Source organism: Prionailurus bengalensis, chromosome C1 (genome assembly GCF_016509475.1).
Source record: "Prionailurus bengalensis isolate Pbe53 chromosome C1, Fcat_Pben_1.1_paternal_pri, whole genome shotgun sequence".
Taxonomy (NCBI): Eukaryota; Metazoa; Chordata; class Mammalia; order Carnivora; family Felidae; genus Prionailurus; species Prionailurus bengalensis.
The window spans coordinates 56,797,721-56,819,057 of record NC_057345.1 but is presented as its reverse complement, the minus strand read 5'-3'; the positions used below and the strand labels follow the sequence as shown (position 1 = coordinate 56,819,057).

At 38.6% G+C, this 21,337-nt stretch overlaps 1 long non-coding RNA gene across 1 annotated transcript in view; it reads right to left on the bottom strand.

Annotated features, from left to right (window-relative positions):
* Positions 1 to 15,753, bottom strand: part of LOC122480626 — a 28,609-nt gene extending 12,856 nt beyond the window's left edge. Inside the window, exon 1 of the long non-coding RNA XR_006296605.1 lies at positions 15,591 to 15,753. This is a non-coding gene — a long non-coding RNA (uncharacterized LOC122480626). The remainder of the gene's footprint in view (positions 1 to 15,590) is intronic.
* Positions 15,754 to 21,337: the final 5,584 nt, after the last annotated feature.

Below are 21,337 nucleotides of genomic sequence, written 5' to 3'. Positions count from 1 at the left end.
TACAGTTACAAATCCCTGTTAGGGATTTTTTAACCCACTGAGCTAATATCAATTGTATGTATAATTATAGCCAAAATAATAAACATAATGTATCGGACCTTCAATATATATGGAATGAGCATAAATATTGGGATCATGCAGGACTGGGTTCTAATTGTGGCTCCATTACATTAACATTTTTAATCTTTCTGACATGCAGTTTCCATATTTATAAAATGAGAATGATACTTCCTTCTTGACATCTTTGAGAGCCCAAATGAGATAACATGTACAAAGTGCCTGGCATAGAATATGCATACAATGTGTCCCAATGAACAATAGTTCCCTTTCCCTTAAAATTAAAACAAACACGTAAGAAAATCTAAAGACTATTTATTGCCTTTGTACCCAGTCTGTTTAAGAGTTGTAAAATATACCATTACCTTTTGGGGGAAAATGGAGTTTGAAGGAACTGTCTTCTTAGGATACTTATTATCCACTGTGCCCTCTGTTTTCATTTTTATGCCTTTTACATTTTAAATATATGTAGATAACTGCAAAGAACATTTCCTCAAGATAATTACAAGCAATTGATAAACAGTACATGCTGAATTGGGGGGATATGAAGGCTTATTTTTTAATGTGTATATCCTTGTAACTGTTCTAAATTCTATCATTTTTTTTCAAGTGAAAACAAATAAATATAAATATCTGGAAAAGGAAAATATATGAGATTATCCTTATATAAAATATAAATGAGGGGTGTCTGGGTGGCTCAGTCGGCTAAGCATCCCACTTCAGCTCAGGTCATGAACTCAGTTTGAGTTCGAGCCCCATGTTGGCTTGTGCTGACAGCTCAGAGCCTGGAGCCTGCCTCGGATTCTGTGTCTCCCTCTCTCGCTGTCCTCCCTCCCTTGCTTGTGCTCTCTCTCTCTCAAAAATAAACATTAAATGGGGCACCCAGGTGGCTCAGTCGGTTAAGCGTCCAACTTCGGCTCAGGTCGTGATCTCACAGTCTGTGAGTTCAAGCCCCCCCCGTCCGGCTCTGTGCTGACATCTCAGAGCCTGGAGCTTGCTTCGGATTCTGTGTCTCCCTCTCTCTCTCTGCCCCTCCCCCACTCACACTCTGTCTCTCTATCAAAAAATGAATAAATGTTAAAAAAAAATTTTTTTAAACATTAAAAAAATGATAATTCCCTCTCTCTACCCTTCAAGTCTTTGCTTCTACATGGAACAAGACAGAAAAGGAGAAGGCTTAACTGAACAATTCAGATTTGGGATAAACTTTCTAAATTCTTAATATATACTCTCAAGGGAACCCGAATTATGTAGTAGACAATTATTTCTCTTTGCAGACTTTTCTACCAAGAACTCAGAAAAATCTTTGCCTTGGGGGATTTTATCATCTATGTAGAAAGCTGACACAAATACAGTTACCTGGGTAAATACTACACCAAGACAAGATCCTTTGCTTATCCAGCATTTAAGACATGTTGGAAGCATGAATCATGCTATGATGATCCATAAAGTCCAGGCTGAGCTAAAAGAAATATAGTAAAACCTGTGCTATCTGGAAAACACAGGCCAGAATAATTAGTAATTAATCATTTTACTACTGGTTTCCAAAGACTTCCGAATCACATTAATTGGCCTTTGTTAACATCTACTATGTTACCGTGTGTTATTTGCGGTAACAGTCACCAGTCCCTCTCATCTTCACCTGACTGAATCAGACTGTGTCCTTAGTACTTAGCTGAGGCACCCCCTCCTCTATGAAGTGGCTCTCTTGTGTGTGCTCCCAAAAGACCCCATGCCTATGTCCAGTACTGAGCTTACCACAATTTGTTAAAATAATTTGCTTACCTGTCTGTCTCCTTCCATCAAACCATGAGCTTCTAGAGGCTAGAACTGTCTTGTTCATTATTATCTCCAATACCTATCAGTGCCTAGCATACACTTAGGAGAGATTCAAGAGATGTTAAATGAAATAAATAGCTAGCTGCACGGATCTGTCTTGGGCATGGGGCACCGAAGTCTCTAAATGAGATTTTATAGAATAAATGTTTCTGAAAAGTTCTCTTGTACAGTGTCTATGATTTTCACAGAACCAATCAGTTTTTGATCCTCATTATTCACAACTCCATATTTGTGAACTCGTCTGCTTTAACCCTCAAACTGACACTTGCAGCACCTTCACGGTCATCCCTGGACATACCAGAGTGGCGTAATATTTGAATCACCAACTCGCATGTTTCCAACTAAGGTTGAACAAGGTGACATTCTGCCTTCTTGTTTCAGCTCTCATACTCTAAGTAATTGTCCTTTTTTTGCAGTCTATGTGGTGCTATGTTTTTTTGCATTATTGTGCTTTTGGTCTGTGGTTTCACTGTTTAAAATTAACCCCAAGCATAGAGCTAAAGTGTTATCTAATGTCCCTAGGCATACCAAAACTGGAATGTGTCTTACAGAGAAAATGCATGTGTCAGATAAGCTTCATTCAGGCATGAGTTATAGCACTGTTGGCTATGAGTTAACATTAATGCATCAACAACATATATTAAATAATATGTCTTTAAACAAACACACACAAAACAAGGTTATGAATTAATGGATTGATGAAAATGTGACCAGAATCTCACAGGAACCTAAACTTGTAATTATCCTAGAAGCAAGTTTTCAGTATTTGCTAACTCAGTATCCATGGTGACTTTATAGAACATTATTGCAAATAATGAGAATCAGTTATTTGCATTGCCATATGTTTACAAAGCAGTGGAGGTGTCATTACTGATTTTTCCCCTATACATTTCTATGTTTCCTGTATTTATTACAAACATGTACTAATTTTATTACAAGGATAATATTTTTCGGAATATATATATTGTTGGAGATAGTGTGGTATGATGAGTACAAAACACTGATTTAGCAGTCAGATCTGGGTTTGATGTTCTGTCATTCACTAGCCATGTAACTTTGGAAAAGTTATTTAACTTTTCACAGCTGTTTCCCCTTGTGTAAAACAGGGATGATACTATGTACCTTGGGGAGTTGAGAGTTAGAAACAATATATCTAAAATATCCAGCTCACAATGTAGTACACAACGCACCCTCAATTAAAACACAGCTATTAATATTATTAGCTTTCTGCTGGGACCAAATTGTGGAGGCCCAAACAAGCCTCAGAGGCTCACAGGACTTAGGGCATTCATGTTTCATCCCAATTGCTAACCCCATTCACAAGCACAAGTTTTATAGATTCGGTGCTTCAGCTTCTTTCCACTTGTGTTCGTTCTGTCAACTATTTTTTTAGTGTCCAAATGTGCAAGAACTTTTCCAGTTCTCTTTTCTGATGTGCTAAATCATGTGATTTAGACCTTTGTGGAACTACAGTGACTTTGATCTCGGCTTATATACCCCATCAAATACGGGGATATGGGAGCTGGGACAATTAACTCTAAAAAGTAGCCTATTTTAGAAAGAGCTTCTTTTTAAGCAAGTCCCATCAGATATTTGCTTAGGTACAGTCCCAGCTGTTTGCCTTTTAAACTGTTTAATATGTGTGGCATGATAGTGCTTGATTTTCCCACAATGACCTCCCAAAGGTGTTCTACGTACTTCTTCCTTTTAAAAATTCATATTCTGCTCTCTCTCTACCAAGCTGGGAAGATTAAACTACCAGTACATTTATGAGAGTCTAGCCTGAGATGGTCAATAGGATCTGACTGTTGTACAGATTTAGCATACTTCTAAATTGGAAGCTCTATTTCAAAAAGGAATTTTTGAGAATAATTGAATCCGCACCTCAGATAAATTTAATAAGAATGACTTGGACATAATTCATGACAGAATTCATGCTTCTAAAAATAAACTCACAGTGGGAGTTCCACTTGGTCTCCCATACAGGGAGGGGCAGCAGTGTATTTCTGTGTGTCCCCCCGCATCATGATCTCAACTGTGTTGTCCTGTTCCTTAGTATAAGAGCACTTGAGATGTCACTATCTGTGTACCCATGTGTTGTCCAAGAGGCTGACAAAATCCCTCCACGCATGGCTCAGTGCGCCACTGCTGCCATTACCAACACAGTTTTGCTGACCTCACCCTTCAGTGTTTTCCTCTTGTCTCTGCTTTTATGCTGCATTCTGCTTTTCTCCTGCACACTGAAATGGCCTCTCTGTACATCCTCTTTGCTTTTGCTTCAGCTCTGAAGCCATGTTGGAGAGACTATTTACCTTTGGGAAATGATATTCTTTTGCCACCAACCCCCTCACCATGTGTTTCTTCTGTAACACACCCTGGATCTTGGGAACAGGAAACAGTAAGTAGTTTTTTTCATTCCAGAACATCCTGGGCCATAGCTACACAGCAGGGATCAAAGCAGGCACACATCAAAAACACCCCAACCGAGAGGAGCAGCCCTCAAGCTTCAGTGCCTCTGGCTCTTGTTATCATCACTGCCTGTGAGTCATGTGTATCTCATCTCATCTTTCCCCTGTCTGCTGTTCCTTCTCCAGGCTCTGCGAGAAATCTGTTCTTTACCAAAAACTTTCTTAACAATTCAAGATAAAAACTCCTTCAACTTTTCCCATCTTTCTTCCTCATATAATTAGTAATAGATAAATAATTTCAGTGATATTCATCTGGCATTTCTTAAGCCCTTATTGTGTGCCAGATACATGCTAAGTGATGAGCCTTAAAAAATGAATGACACACTCCCTACTCTCAAGGAGCTTTTGAGTAATGGAGCAAGACAGCCAACACATAAACAGTTCTAATATAGTATAATACAGTCAGTGGTGGAGGCAGGCAAAGGGGCCTTTGGGAGTAAATAAGAGGGATGCTATTTCTCAGATAAGGCGAAGCCCCTAGCTGAGTATTTTTCCAGGCAGTGGGTGCTGGGATGTTGAGGAGGGGTATGCAGGAAAAGGGCGAATCATAGGGATGAGATACACTGTTAGGGAGGAATAATAGAAGCAGAAGTGCTGAACTACGTATTTGAGGCAGGGAGTTACTGGAGACACAGCTGGGAAGAAAGAACATAAAAATTTATCTGACTCATATTCAAAAATTTGGGCTTTATCCTATAAAGATGAGCTTTACTAAAATGCATCCTCCTGTGTCTGCTTGAATAACAGGCCCCCCAACAAGTTCATGTCCTCATGCCAAAACCCCCTGATTATCAACCTTATAAAACTTAAAAAAAAACAATAACAAAAACCAACCAAACAAAAAACCATTTCAAATGTGATGAAAATAAAGATCCTGAGATAGAGCGGTCATCCCAGATTACCTGGGTAGACCCAATATAATCACAAGGGTCCTTATAGAAGACAGGAGGAATACGGAAGACAGATGTGAGGAGATGGAAGCAAAAAACACAAGAGAAAATTCGGCGCAGCTGGCTTCAAAACAGGAAGGGGCCACAAGTCAAAGAATAGAAGCAGCCTCTAGAAGCCGGAAAAGTCAAGGAAATAGATTCTCCCCTAGAGGCTCCAGAAGGAAAGTGACCTTGTCCAGCCAATTTAGACTTCTGACCTCTAGAACCATAAGATAATAAATTTGTGTTGTTTTGGTCACTAAGTGTGTGGTAATAATAGGAAATTAATACAACTCCTGAAGACCAGAAATTTTGGGGTTTTTTTCTTCTGTATCTTAAACAGTACCAGAATACACCACCCCAAAATATGCCTCTTTGGCATATGGGTTATTTTGAGCTAAAGGCTACTGAGAACCAGAACACCCAGAAAAAGATCTAAAATCAGGGCACACGTTTCCCTTTTGTAAAAGAAATTCACATTTATGGAGGAAATTTCCATTTGTAAAGATGTCCCCCTTTCCTATAACAGGAAAAGGAGAACTCAACAACTCACCAATGGAGAAGGCACTGACAAATCTGGTTAACAAACCTTATTAAACCTTATTACACTGTTGCTTACTATACGTTTTCTGGCCACCTTCCCACAACTTACCTTTCTTCCCAAAAGCCCTCTACCCCTTTATCAACCACCCCCAAAATGTAAAAGCTTACCATGACTATTTATGCAACTCACACTTCTGCAGTTAAGCAATTTCAGCTGGGCTCAGGATAGTTTTTCTGGTCTTGCCTGACCTGGAATGTCCTCAGCTGAGATGAATCGTCTTCATTTCATGTGGTCTCTCACCTTCTAAGCAGGCTAGCCTAAGCTTTTTTTCATGGCAGAGTCAAAAGTCCTAAGACACAGAGTGGACTTGGGCAATACCTCTAGAGGATTAGGCCTGGAACTGGCACAGCATCTCTTCTACCACATTCCATTGGTCTAAGGAAGTCACAGACTAGCCCAGTTTCGAGGAGTGGGAAAACAGATTCCATCTCTTGATAGAAAGAGTTATGAAGACAGATTGCAGAGGGCATGAATAAGGGCCACCATTTGTTATCAATCTTCCACATGACCCAATGATTCTTTTCTGTCTTACCTCAGCATCATAACTACTCTCCTTCTGAAGTGACAGAAATAATAATAGCTGACATTTATTGAGCACTTGTTGCCAGGCAGTATTCTAAGTACTTTGCATTAATAATTTATTTTATTCTCAGAAGAACTCTTTGAGGTAGGTATAATTATTACTGGCATATTAAAAGAGGAAACAAAGGCACAAGGAGGTAAAATAATTTAAGAGATCCTCTCCACCAGGAAAAAAAAAAGATCTCAGAGGAGCCATGTGATGCTGCTGAGAATTAAGACAGAAGTGAACAGCTCTCCAGATCATCTGAAGGCATGAACACTTTTCCATAGCCTCCGGTCACAACAAAAGGCATTCCTTTTCCACAAGATTCAGACGCTAAAGCACTCAAGAGAATGAAGCTGTCCCACCATTGTTAAAGAGAGAGTTGTACATTTACAGTCTCAGGCAATGATTTTTAAAAGGCAAAGTTTTAAATCATCTTTAACGGGAAGAATTCCTCTGTGTAAGTTTTCTTCACCATCCCTATAGAATCCGTTTTGTTTTAATTCCAGCAATCTGAATCAAGTGACAATGATGCCGGACACTGGGAACATCAGGAATTATAGGAACTTACAATTTGACATAGCAAAGTAAACTGGAATTAATGAGACAATACTAGAAGAAGAACCAACGAGGTAGTTCCAGAGAATTGAGTCTTTCCTTAGAGCCAAAAATGACCCTGACTGGCCTCAACTTTGAAGCATGCTCTAACCAATAAGAACAAGGTCCCTTGCCTCTCTGTCTGATCTACCTCTGATCTTGCCTTTTAAGCTTTTCCTACCCTGATAACAGGCATCTAAGTTCTATTGTGTCTGCCTTGCCTTAGCCAGCCTGCATGCCCTGTTGTGGTGTTTCTCCATCTTGTCTTAACTACCAACTTAGATCTAATGAGCCTGAATCTTCAGAGAGAATCTGTATTTCTAAAAGGTATCCCAGGTGATTCTTATGACAATGTAGATTTGGTAAACACTGCTTTATCTCTCATGTAGCATGATTTTAACTAACATGACTGTTTGAATCTAGAAAGATCACAGCTTAATTCTTATTGGCTTGACAGACTCCTACAAGCTGGGTTCATGAAAATTGGTTTCCATGGTGGGAAGTAAATTTTGCCAGGGAACTCAGTCTGGACATTCATATTGGGTATAGCCCAATTGAGAGACAAGACCTAGAGCCCCACCCCTGATAATCAAAAGTGACATAGAAAAGTGCTCTCTGGGGGCACCTGGGTGGCTCAGTCAGTTAGGTGTCTGACTTCGGCTCATGTCATGATCTCACTGCTCGTGGGTTCGAGCCCCGCGTTGGGCTCTGTGCTGACAGCTCAGAGCCTAGGGCTTACTTCAGATTCTGTGTCTCCCCCTCTCTCTGCCCCTCCCATGTTTGTGCTCTGTCTCTCTCTCTCAATAATGAATAAATGTTAGAAAAAAAAAAAAGAAAAAGAAAAGTGCTCTCTGGCATCCATATGGGCCACACATGGGCTGTCAGAAGTAAATGTTCTCTGGTGGAGAGAAAAGATTAAAATTGACAAATATGAAAATATGCTTTGACATACCCCAAATCTAGTTGCTATACTCCACACCAAGGCCATTTTAATTCTTTTTTTTTCCATTCTATTTTTTTTTCAATATATGAAATTTATTGTCAAATTGGTTTCCATACAACACCCAGTGCTCATCCCAAAAGATGCCCTCCTCAATACCCATCACCCACCCTCCCCTCCCTCCCACCCCCCATCAACCCTCAGTTTGTTCTCAGTTTTTAACAGTCTCTTATGCTTTGGCTCTCTCCCACTCTAACCTCTTTTTTTTTTTTTCCTTCCCCTCGCCCATGGGTTCCTGTTAAGTTTCTCAGGATCCACATAAGAGTGAAAACATATGGTATCTGTCTTTCTCTGTATGGCTTATTTCACTTAGCATCACACTCTCCAGTTCCATCCATGTTGCTACAAAGGGCCATATTTCATTCTTTCTCATTGCCACGTAGTACTCCATTGAAGGCCATTTCAATTCTAAGCTGAGAGTAAAAGCAATGAGACTTTTACTAATAAGTTAGATACACTTTTCAAACTTTAATATCCTAACATGTAAGTGGGAGGTTTGTACTAGATAATCTCTAAGCTCCTTTATACTAATCTTGGATTCTGCGTTGGTCTAGTCAAAGAAAATATAACTAGTCATTGGTATGACTGATATGTTTATTGAATTGCTGGTAGTTTTACTATATTAATCTGACTGTTAATTCAATAAAGACCAACAAATCTACTTATTTCTGTAAACCCAGCTAATGTTTCCAACTTAATCCAAGTTTGGACATCGGGCAGGGAGGAAGAAGGAACTCCTTGTCACTTCCTTTTCTCTTCACCTCTTACATTCCCAGAAGCTCTGAAAGAATCCAGTGGCCCAATGACTGATTAAATAGTTTTCCTCCATTCCATAGTAGAGAAATTCATTTAATGCCCTTCATAGAAGAGATGGCACCACTGTCTCTTCTACCCTATTTCAAATGTGAACTTTATACTGATTCTTTCAAATCTATGTTCTACTAGTTAGAAGCTTCACAGCCATAACAATCTAAAATAGATCTTCTCAATGTAACAGTTAAAATGTAATTTCAGTGCAATTGGAGCCTTTCTAAATCAGTTGTTAAAAGAAATTCCTAATTAATGAATATAAATAATCACACATTACCCACTCAGAAATGTGTCCTCATACAAAAATATATAAAAAAGCAATTTAGCTCAACAGTAGATGATTCAAACAAAAAAATCTATAGTGTCCACTCAGAAGTGTGAACACTAAAAATGAAAGTGATTTTTAAGATGTAGTTTCCAACTTTTTTTTTTTATTTATTTATTTTTGGGACAGAGAGAGACAGAGCATGAACGGGGGAGGGGCAGAGAGAGAGGGAGACACAGAATCAGAAACAGGCTCCAGGCTCTGAGCCATCAGCCCAGAGCCTGACGCGGGGCTCGAACTCACGGACCGCGAGATCGTGACCTGGCTGAAGTCGGACGCTTAACCGACTGCACCACCCAGGCGCCCCAAGATGTAGTTTCTTCGAATAATTGCCTCAACTGTATATGACCAGGCAGTTATTATGAACTTAGCTAAAGAAAGATCATGAGAGATTTATAGTGGGAAAAAAAAAAGCTAGCAAATCGGATTGAATGTGAATTTCTGCATTTATGATTGATGCCAGAAAAAGTCATTGTAGCAGTTTCACGGAATATCTCACAGCTTGAATGCACATTTTTGTGCCATTATCAGCAGTTGCAAACTAATCCTCAAAGCTTGCATGGTAAAAACAAAACAAAACAACAACAAAAAACAAAACAAAACAAAGCTTGCATGGTAAACTATTAGAATCTAATTTAATTTCCGCCCCCCCTTGACCTTTTTTTTTTTTATGTAACATAAGCAGAGTTTGGAAATAAGTCAATTTGACAAGTCTGACTTGAGCATCTTTAATGAATTCTTTTCTGATATTTCACTTCTTCATAATTATATTTGATGACCTATCAAATATCTGGCCAGATGTTGAATTATAAAATATCATTAAAGCCCCATAACTTATGCACAACTTTACCATGTTTTCTTTTATGTGTGGCTTCTCTCCTTCTCTTCCCCTGTGTGCCCTTGTACTATTCTGACCTTCTGAGAAGCAACTTAATTCTGGCAGAGGTTTTCAATGTGACACCTCATTTTACAAACTTGATTGGAATTCAGGATATTGAATCATGGCTTGAATAGTTTGAGCTAAGCTACAGCATTATATTTCACAAATATCCTAAAAAACAATCTTCCTGCCCATTTTCTACAGTGGCTCAAGGCCATTTGATTATAAAATATATGCTTTATTGAATATACATTGTTTTAAAAAATGGGTATTCTCTTCATAAACCATAATAATAGCATCCTCATCAAATATAGATATTACCTTGCTAAATGGGTTTACCTCTTCCTTTTTTTGAGTTATGCTCCCAGAGTCATTTTGAGATAGTGAATTAACCTATAGAAGGAGGAAGTGTTGTTCATTTACCTCTTCATTCATTTTTAGGCATTGTTCTTTTTTAAAAAAAAAATTTTAATGTTTATTTTCGATAGAACACAAGGCGAGAAAGAGAAGAGAGAGATACAGCATCTGAAGTATGCTCCAGTCTCTGAGCTGTCAGCACAGAGCCCGACACAGGGCTAGAACCCACAGACCATGAGATCATGACCTGAGCTGAAGTCGGTCGTCCAACAGACTGAGCCACCCAGGCACCCCTTCTAGGCATTGTTCTTGGTCCTAGAAACCCATACATGGATCCTGCTGCCAAGGCCATGATCCACAATTAACCGCTGCCTTTTAAAAATTTTATCTATCAATTTATTGCTTCATATTGGAAGAATATAGAGCTGCCTTTGCCATATCATGAAGTAAGTACTGGATATTGCTCAAGTGGACATATAATTAGCTTCTCACTTGTTTGAGTTTAGGAAGTACTGCTGTTTATTTGTTTAAATTTGAAGGCAATAAAAAGCTTGATGTTGTCACAGAGATTAGTATTAAAACTTTAAAAAAACATGTACTGAGGGGCACCTGGGTTGCTCAGTTGGTTAAGAATCTGAATCTTGATCTCAGCTCAGGTTTTGATCTCAGGGTCATGACTTCAAGCCTCACACTGGGCTCCACACTGGGTGTGAAGCTGACTCACAACAAAACAAAACAAAACAAAACAAAACAAAACAAACATACTGAGCACATAACCCTATTATTATTACACACCAACCTCATTTGGGCTTGAGAATAAATGTGTTGGCTGTTAGACTGTTGGCTGTGGGCTTGAGAATAAATGTGTTTGACTGTTAGGTGTCAGACCTAACCTGACCTTTTGGTTAAAAGTAACCAAAAGACCCATTTATCCAAAATAACTTCCTTGACAGTCAACCCTAATACTGAAAATTTATACCATTCATTCATCTAATCATCCATTCATTTGTTCACTCACTTATACCGGCTGTGTTCTGCATTGTGCTAGACAATGGGGACAAAAGACTAAATAAAAACACCCTAATCTTGATGTAGAGAAGCTGACAGATTGGTTGGGGAAGCAAATAAATTGCCAATTATAATACAATACAGGTGTTACAATGGGGAAATACAAAGCTGTGAGGTAATGCATGTCATATGTTATATATTCTTGGGGTTATATTGTCTATCTTAATTAAATAAAACATCTCAATGAGTGAAAAAAATAATAAATTAGGCAAACACTTGTGCTCATGCAAACTCTAATGAAGTCTGATGAAGAAAGGGACTTTGGGGCACCGGGTTGGCTCAGTCGGAAGAGCACACAACTCTTGACCTTGGAGTTTGAGCTCCATATCGGGTGTAGATTAAAAAACTTTAGAATAGGGAGTTTCTCTTTTGATTCACTACCATATACATAGTGTACACACTATTTGTAAGTCTTAACAGTCTTTTTAAAATTTCTTGCCTCCTGCATTATCCAGCCTGCATTAGCATATTATGCCTAATGCCTTTAGTCATAAAATACTATAATCTCACTTTCCCACTTCCAAAGATATGTAACACACACCCCCCAAGTTGTTCTATATGAAGTTTAAGCAGGTCTCTGAAATTTATGTCAAAAATTTTATCAATTGGTGAACTTCAGCTCCCAACCAAAATTAAGCTCTTAAAGACTAGATTTATCCTCTTGCCTGAAATAATAAAAATTAAAACAACAGTGTCCGAGATACTCAACATCATACGATAAAAAATGATGATCACTAAACAAGGTAAGTCATCCAAATGTACCAGCTTAGTGCTATGAAATGTTTCTGTGCTGTGATGCCCAGAAAGTGAACCTAGATAGAACCTAGAAGATTCTAGTTGCGGAGATGAAGCTGAGAATCTGAGGAGAATGCAGTGACTTAAAATTCACAAGAAGGAGTCCCACAGAGGGGAAAACCTACAGAGAGAATTCTGAAGCTCTGCATAATTTCCCCCTTAAGTTTTCTGCTGAAATATTTATCAGTGCTTTTATGTAAGCAAATTACCCAAGGCCAAGAGGAATCTGTCTGGATATGAGGAAATTATAGTCACCTGCATTGAACTGAGAGTAGGACCTATCTATTACCACCATCCAGACTAGAATCTCATGATTCATGGAGAATTTAGTAGAACATACAGAAAAATTCTGCCTTAGTATTTGGACAGTACTGGCAAATTGGCCTTACGCTGCACGTTTCAATCCCACTTGAGAAATCTTAATAACAAAACTCAAAAGGACCTGTTTCCAAAAACAATGAGTCCCAGAACAAAGCACAAAAATGTTTAAAGAAATATAAATAAACCTAGCAACCAATGAAGTAAAAATGTAAATGCCTGGTATCCAATAAAAATTACCAGGCATGCAAAGAAGCAGAAAAATATAACCCATAATTAAGACAAAAATCAGTCAATTGACACTGACACATATGTTATAGGTACCAGACAGGTATATTAAAATATTCAAAAATTTAAGTAGAGATACAGGAAATATTAAAAAAAAACCCAAATAGAAATTCTAGAGATGAAAACTACAATGTCTGATATGAAAATACACTAGATGGTATTAACAACAACAGAATTGATTAATCCAAAAGAAGGCAGAAAAAAGGGGAGGGACAAAGAATGGAAGAAATGAACAGAAAACAATAAGATGGTAGGCTCAAATTTAACCATATCAATAGTCACATTAAATATGAATGGTCTATATATCCCAACTAAAAGACACATATTATCAAATTGATAAAAAAGACCAAACTATATTCAGCCAACAAGAAATTCAGTTTTAAACACAAACACACACACATATATATATGCTTAAAGAGATGGGTCTTTGGAGCACCTGATTGACTCAGTCAGTTTAGATTCTGACTCTTGATTTCAGCTCAAGTCACGATCTCATGGTTTATGGGATCAAGCCCTGTGTTGGGTTCTGCACTGACAGCACAGAGCCTGCTTGGGATTCTCTCTCTCTCTCTCTCTCTCTCTCTCTCTCTCTCTCTCTGCCATACCCTGCTTGCATACTCTGTCTCTCAAAATAAATAAACGTGAAACAAAATTAATAAAAAAATTAAATTAAAAAAGATGGTTCTTTGAGATCAATAACACTGATAAACCCCTAGCCAGATTTATCAGTGAAAAAAAAGGAAAAAGGTATAGTTACCAATATCAGGAATGAGAAATGCAACATAACTACAGATTCTACAGATATTAAAAAAATAATATGGAATTATTATAGACAACATTATACCAATATATTCACTAGCTTAGGTGAAATGGATAAGTTCTTTGAAAGACACAAACTAACAAATCTTATCAAATAGATATCTTAAATGAAATAGATAATCTAGAGTCCCGTCTCTACTAAAGAAATAGAATTTGTCATCAAAACCCTGTCAAAAAACAAAAGTTTCAGGCTTAAACGGCTTCACTGATGAAGTCCATCAAACACTGAAGGGAGAAATAATAGTAATCTGTACAGAGTCTTCCAGACAAGTTAAGAGCTGATAACAATTTCCAACTCATTCTTTAAAGCCATCATAAACTAACCAAAAACATTACAAGAAACAATACACTATAGACTAATATCCTACATGAACATAGATGTAAAAGTCTTAAACAGAATCTAAAAGTTGATTAAAATGATGATATATGTTTCTGGTTTATCCCAGAAATGCAAAGTTGGTTTAATATTCTAAGAAAATAAACATAATTCACCATATTAACAAACGAATAAATAATATTCATATGATAATCTTAATGAAAACAACAACAAAAAGCATTTGACATAATCTAACATCCATTCCTGATTCAAAACCCTCAGTATGTAGAAAATTTCCCCAACCTGATAAAGGACATCTATGAAAAAAGCTATAGCTGACATCACACTTTATGGTGACAGACTCAGTATTTTCTACTTAAGATCAGGAATTAGACAAGGATGTCCTCTTTTACCACTTCTATTTAACACTGTCCTGGAGGTTCTAGTCAATAAAATAAGGTGAGAAAAGAAATAAAAACCATCTAGATTAGAACAGAAAAAATAAAACTGTCTTTATTTACAGCAACATGATCTTCTATTAGAAAATATGATGGAATCTACTTAAAAAACTGCCAGAATAAATGAGTTTAGGAAGAATGCAGGATACAACATCAATTTACAAAAATATATTTCCATAAGCTAGCATCTAACAAGCAGAAATTCAAATTTAAATAAGTACGATTTACATTGGAATAAAATATTTAATAACTACTTACTAAGTGCTGGGCTTTACCAGACAGTGACAAATAAACAAGGGCACTGTCTCAAGAAACTCTCTAAGTAGGGAAACAAGAACAAAAACAGATAATATACTCCAATAAGTAAAGGAATAAACATATATGTGGACATTCAGTCAATTGTTATTAACAAATTTCTTTTATTAGTAAACCTATTTTCCCATTGTCTGAGAATGACCCATAAATAATCTAAAATTTCATAAACTGGATTAGCACAACCAGGATTCCTAATGCTATTAGAATAGTTCTTTTTCTGATATTCATGTGCCTAAAGTTAAGAGGATAAATTATTCCTAATCCACATTTGAGGTTCTTTTGTCTAATCAGTTCTCTGGTCCAGAGAGGGTGAAAAAAGTCTGTTCTGAAAGATTTCAGCTGCGCATTCTTCTTTGCATTTGTACCAACTTGCAGAACCAGAGAACTTAAAAGTGTACTAAGGCCTTAAATAGCTGAGGCACCATTAATCCACTAGGGCTGGCCCAGAATCCTCTTTTGTGCTTTGTGTGTCTGTGTGAAGCAAGAGCTAATTAATTAAAATAAGACTATAATCAACATTTTAAGTAAAATATTTTAAATTCTTCAGAGAAAACAAGCCCAAATTCCACTCATTTTATAAACACAATTCTAAGATTATTCTCGTGCTCAATTCACTAAGGCAGTTATTTTAGTGACCTATATTAACTCGGTTGAACAAACAAATTTTATTGAGTTCTTATACTGATGCCCTGAACATAATGATGCATAGGCTCTACCTTTTTAAGGATATGTCAAAACATATCACACCCAAGCCAGAGACCACAAAGTAAACTATTACTCACATAGCCATGTGCAAAGCAAGGGGATTTCCTGAGGGGCAAGACCCACCAATAGGAGAGCACTCTGGGGGTGCTTGGGTGGCTCAGTCAGTTGAGCGTCTGACTTCAGCTCAGGTCATGATCTCAGAGCTCATGAGTTCGAGCCCCACATCGGGCTCTGTACTGACAGCTCGGAGCCCGGAGCCTGCTTCGGATTCTGTGCCTCCCTCTCTCTCTGCCCCTAACCCACTTGCATTCTGTCTCTGTCTCTCTTAAAAATAAATAAGCAGTAAAAAAAATTTTTTTTAATGAAATAAAATTAAATTAAAAGAGAGAGAGCACTCTGGTATCTACTAGAGAAGACAGAAGATAGAGTGTGCATGGTCAGGGGACTATATATATATCTATCTCCTTCCCCATGACATTTTTCAACGATGCCAGGGCAGATTAATTTTGGCAGTGGTGGGGAGATAAGAGGGGCAGGATATTTGCCTTGCATGATTTATGGAGGTGCAGCAGAAGTGAGTGCAGAGATTTTGCTAGTCTATTGGTTTTCACCCTGGGGGAGTAGCTGGGGTGGCTGCCAGTTTCCATCCTGACAGGTGTTGAATGGTTTAGCCAAATGTCATTGTGCTGGGTGATTTAATTCTATCACTCAGCAATCATCAAGAAGCTCACAAACTAAAGTGGAAGATAGACATGCTAACAATAAAACAATGTAACATGATACATATAAAAATGGACTTACATAAACGTTTCCAAAAAAAGTATAAAAGAGAGCATTCTGTCTGAGGCATCACAGGAAGGTGATGCTCTATCAGGGTGGTGATAGAAACTAGACATATACCAGATGGACAAGGGAAGGATGAGAAGAAAAAGAAAACTTTTTCCAAGAAAAGTTAGCTAGACTCTACGAACAAAGGGAAGCATGAAATGGTACACAACTGATGAGAAGCAATGAGCAGCTTGGTACTGCTGGAGCACAAATCAAAGAGAATGGCAGATGAGGACACAAAGACACAAATGACATAGGCAGGGATCAGGGTATGGGGGATCCTATAGTCATGCTAAAGTGCTTAGACTTTATCTAGTAAGTAATGCAGACCTCTTGAAAGCCTCTAAGAATATAAGGGACATGGTCTAATTTTCCTTTAAGAAGAATCACTCTGACAGTATTATTGGGGAATGGTTGAAGACGCAGATTAGGGACAAGTTAACTGGGAGGCTTCCAGGAGCATCTGTCTACAAGGAGTACTAAAATCTTATTAAGCACATAATAAAATCGAGAAGATAATATTTATCAGAACTTAAGTGTGGGGTTAGAAATAGTACTTATAAGAATACAGACTGGAATCAGTCTGGAATCAGACTGCTTTGGTTTGAATCCCACCTCCACTGAACAAGTTTCTTCAGGCTAAGGAGGATCCAAGGTGCTATAGGAGGGAAGAAGAGTGGACAAGTCTTACGGAGAAGATGAATATCTTGCAGAATCTCACATTTCATCAGGAACTCTTGATACATCCATTTCCACTCAACTATTCCTCCCCTAGTCTTAAAGAACAGTATGACATTCAGTTGCTAAAAATCGTACTTAGTTCTTCATGCATCTGGCTACAAAATGGCCCTAATTCTTCATCTCTCCCTGTATCCATGACCTTGCTGTGTGACACTGTAGTTCTCACTAAAGGCAGAGGCTATTTTCATACCCCTTGAGGTATGGGCTGGTCCCAGGACTTCTTTTGGCTAACAGAAAATTGTGGAGGTGGTTATCAGTTCTGAGCCTAGCCCTTAAGCGACTTTTTGTATTTCTACTTGCTCACTTTCATTTCTGCCACAGGCAGAATGTGCCCAGGTTATCCTGCTGGACAAATGTGTATGGTAAAGCCAGTTTACCCCACTCATCCCAGCTGAGACCTAGAGATTAACCAACAGCCAGGCAAATCCCATTATGACAGCAAGTCCAGCCAATATCAGCAAATCTACCTAGCTAGCCACTCCAGGCACTTACTGTTGTAGGGCACTCAGGTTTGATGATTAATTTTTATGCTACAAGAGATAAATGATAGTCCCCGTGACTGCATTTTCTTACATCCCAGGCATATCAGTTACATCACACAAAGCCCTAAACTTCTACCTACCAAACAGATCTCAAATCCATCTGCATTGCTCTACTCTAGACTAAAAATCATTACCAGCTCACCTGAACTACTACTATTGCTTTCTCTGCTTCCACTCTAGATGCTTATAATCTGTTCTTCAAATATCCAGGAGACTGGTGTAAATCAGATCATCTCAGTCATTACCCTGTTCAAAACGCTTTAATTTCTTCTTACTGCTCTAAGAATACAATCTAATTCAAGTTCCTCACCATGACCTCTAAGCCCAGCATAGTCTGCCACATGGCTGGGATTATTCTCTCAAAAATGGTTTCTTCAAAGAAATGTGAAATCAGTTCCTATTAAGAAATCTCTGCATGTAGAGGTGCCTGGGTGGCTCAGTCGGTTAAGCTTCCGACTTCGGCTCAGGTCATGATCTCACGGCTTGTGAGTTTGAGCCCTGCATTGGCTCTGTGCTGACACCTCAGAGCCTGGAGCCTGCTTCAGATTCTGTGTCTCATTCTCTCTCTGCCCCTCCCCCACTTGTGCTCTGTCACTCTGTGTCTCAGAAATAACTAAATGTAAAGAAAGCTCTGCATGGGGCGCCTGGGTGGCGCAGTCGGTTAAGCGTCCGACTTCAGCCAGGTCACGATCTCGTGGTCCGTGAGTTCGAGCCCCGCGTCGGGCTCTGGGCTGATGGCTCAGAGCCTGGAGCCTGTTTCCGATTCTGTGTCTCCCTCTCTCTCTGCCCCTCCCCCGTTCATGCTCTGTCTCTCTCTGTCCCAAAAATAAATAAACGTTGAAAAAAAAAAAATTAAAAAAAAAAAAAGAAAGCTCTGCATGAAGAAAGGAATATTATTTTGGTAAATGTACCAAAATATATCAAAATGAAATAGTTTGTTTGGCAGACAGAAACTGAAGATCTGATTTTTCTAAACAACAAAAAATTAAGGTGGAGAATAAGAGGAGAGGAAGAAAGAAAAAGGAACAACACATTGGTGATCCAGTGTATAACACCGAAACAACAGAAGGGTACGGTCGGATGAAAAAGAGATCCACATTTGGGGCTTTAGAAGCCAAGAGGTCAAAACAATGCTTTGGGAAGGATAGAGCCTAGCTGTTTTCTGCCTTCACCCAAGAGAGAATATGGAGAAATGGGTTATCTCTGAGGTAAAAGGTATTAGCTGGAAGATTAGACATGAACTCACACTCCCTAAGCATGAGCATTGCTGAATATCACTTAATATTTGCACAGAGTACCTTGAGCTAAAAAATGCTTTTGCATACTTCCTTTGTTTTATACCTGAAGAACTCCGGGTTCCGTGAGGTTCAGTGCACAGTAATTAGTTTTCATTTTGACTTTAATAAAGCATGCTAACTTGATGACTCACATGATCCATGAGTCTATAAGTCTTCCAGGAATGAACTTTGACTTATATTTTTTTAAATGACCCTCAAGCCACTGATTTCTAGGATTGAAACAAGTTGAGAAATAAAGGCTACCAAAGATGCAAAACTAAATTCAAAAATCACCAAAATTAATTCCTGTTCTTAAACAACATGGCTATGGTCCCAGAATACCAAAGTCAACACAGGAATACCTATGAAAGGCATTTGGTACAGTCATGGGCACTCATCAGATTGGTGTTCATCTCCCAGAAAATGCTCTTCAATAGAAAATGCAGTTTGTCAGTGCTTCATCATTCAGCTGGTATAGGTTTTCTAGCACCTGGCTGCCACAAAGCCTTCTACTTTGGCCCCTTGCAATAGGAGGTGAAAATGAAGAAAAGCAGCTGGGTTATAGCATTCCTGGAATTTCTCTTCAGTGGAATGACAGTGGATAGTGGACAGGTATCACAACATGGCCCATAACTCTACTCAAGAAGAGACACTTCTGAGGCAACAGAAGTGGTGCAAGAGATAGAAATTCCTTTTAACATTGCTTCCTACACTGCCTACTCTGCCTTCTCCCACTCTGCTCCCTTTACCAGATATTTTTTTTATCTTCTCTGTGCCCATACCCTGCGTGTCACTTAGATTCCAACTCACTCTACTTCCCTATGAAGTCTTCCAACTATTACAGCCCCCAGTGATCTCTTTCTTTAATAAATATATAAAAATCAGAATTCATTCTCTCTGCGTTGCTAAAACATCTCTCTCTCTAAAACACACACACACACACACACACACACACACACACACAGTATGTACTTCAAGTATTTGTACCATATTTCAATCCAGAAATCTATCCTTATCCTTTTTTCTACCTTTTATTTCTCCAGTGCATTTACCAATCATAAAATTTGATCAGTCCATCTCTGGAATATCTCTTGAATCTGATCAACCCCAACACATCCCTCTACATCAGTTACCTTTACTTGTTTGGTCTGTAATTTATCTTGCCCAAATCTCCCTTTCCAATATATAGAATGTAAGTAAAGTAGTCTTAGTAATGCAAATCAGATTGTGTCACCCTTCTGAATAACACATTTTGGTGATTCCTTGTGTTCTCAAGATATGGGTCTCAATTTCTTTACATAGTTTACAAAGCTCTACATAATCTGGCCTATGGTTATCTCTAATCTAGCTTCATCTTTCACCATTTCCCCAAATCACACTCACTTCTAGACTTTTGTAAATGCTACCAGCCACGCCTGAACACTCTTCTCCCTGCCCTTTGACTGGCTAACTTTTACATATTCTTCTTATCTCAGCTTAGAGACTTCCTCAAAAATCCTCTGGGACCTCCATATACCAATATAGATATTCATCCTATGTGATACCACAATATCCTATATTATCAACATTTTACAGACACAGAGCTCTTAGTTCTAAACAATGAAACCGACTTCAGTAAACCAAACAGCACACAAATATTTTAAATATTAGGTAGCTAATAGAATCCCTGAGATGGCTAAAGGATGGGGCTTGGATAACACCAGGCCAGTGATAATACACCAAGCCCCACTGTCGAATGGCTCCATGGAGGCACTATGACTGCCTTGGATGAGCAGAGACACAGCTGGTGCTGGGCACTGGGTACTACCATGAGTACCCCTGCCCCTTCCTCTGATTGGTGGAGCCCAGGTCACAAGTCTGTGCCCTCACTGCAAGGAAAGCTGGAAAAATAAGCTCTTGCCTTCTGTCTTGGGATGCCCAGGTTAATCATTTTGTTTAAGAGCTCTGGGGTAAATAGCCATAACTACTTCTTAATTTCAAAATGGATAATGAGTTTCTCAAAAAATGCTAAAGTCATCAGCTTGTATAGTATATATTTTGTCCATTTCCAGTAGGCAGTACCATGTCTGTTCTGGCAAACTGAGGCTTATGGAAATGTGAAGGAAATAAGGCCATCTACTCTCTGAGGTCTCCCCACATACCAATGAACAGGAAGGTGAGGTGGAGAGCAAGCAAGCATTAGTGACAGGCAAGGACATGAAAAGGGCTCATCCTTAGCAAACTGGAAGGACATAAAGTCCTCAGCCTCATTGTAACTGGGGTGCTGAATGGGGCCAATGAAGCAGCCAGAGAGGGTTGGAGGTGCTGCAATATGCTTCCATAACACTCCATATCATGATTATTCCAATCATGGCACTTAAAAAATTTTATTCAATAGTTTGTTAGTTTCTTGTTTTCCTTGCAGAATTACACCATCTGTGATGATGGGGACAATGC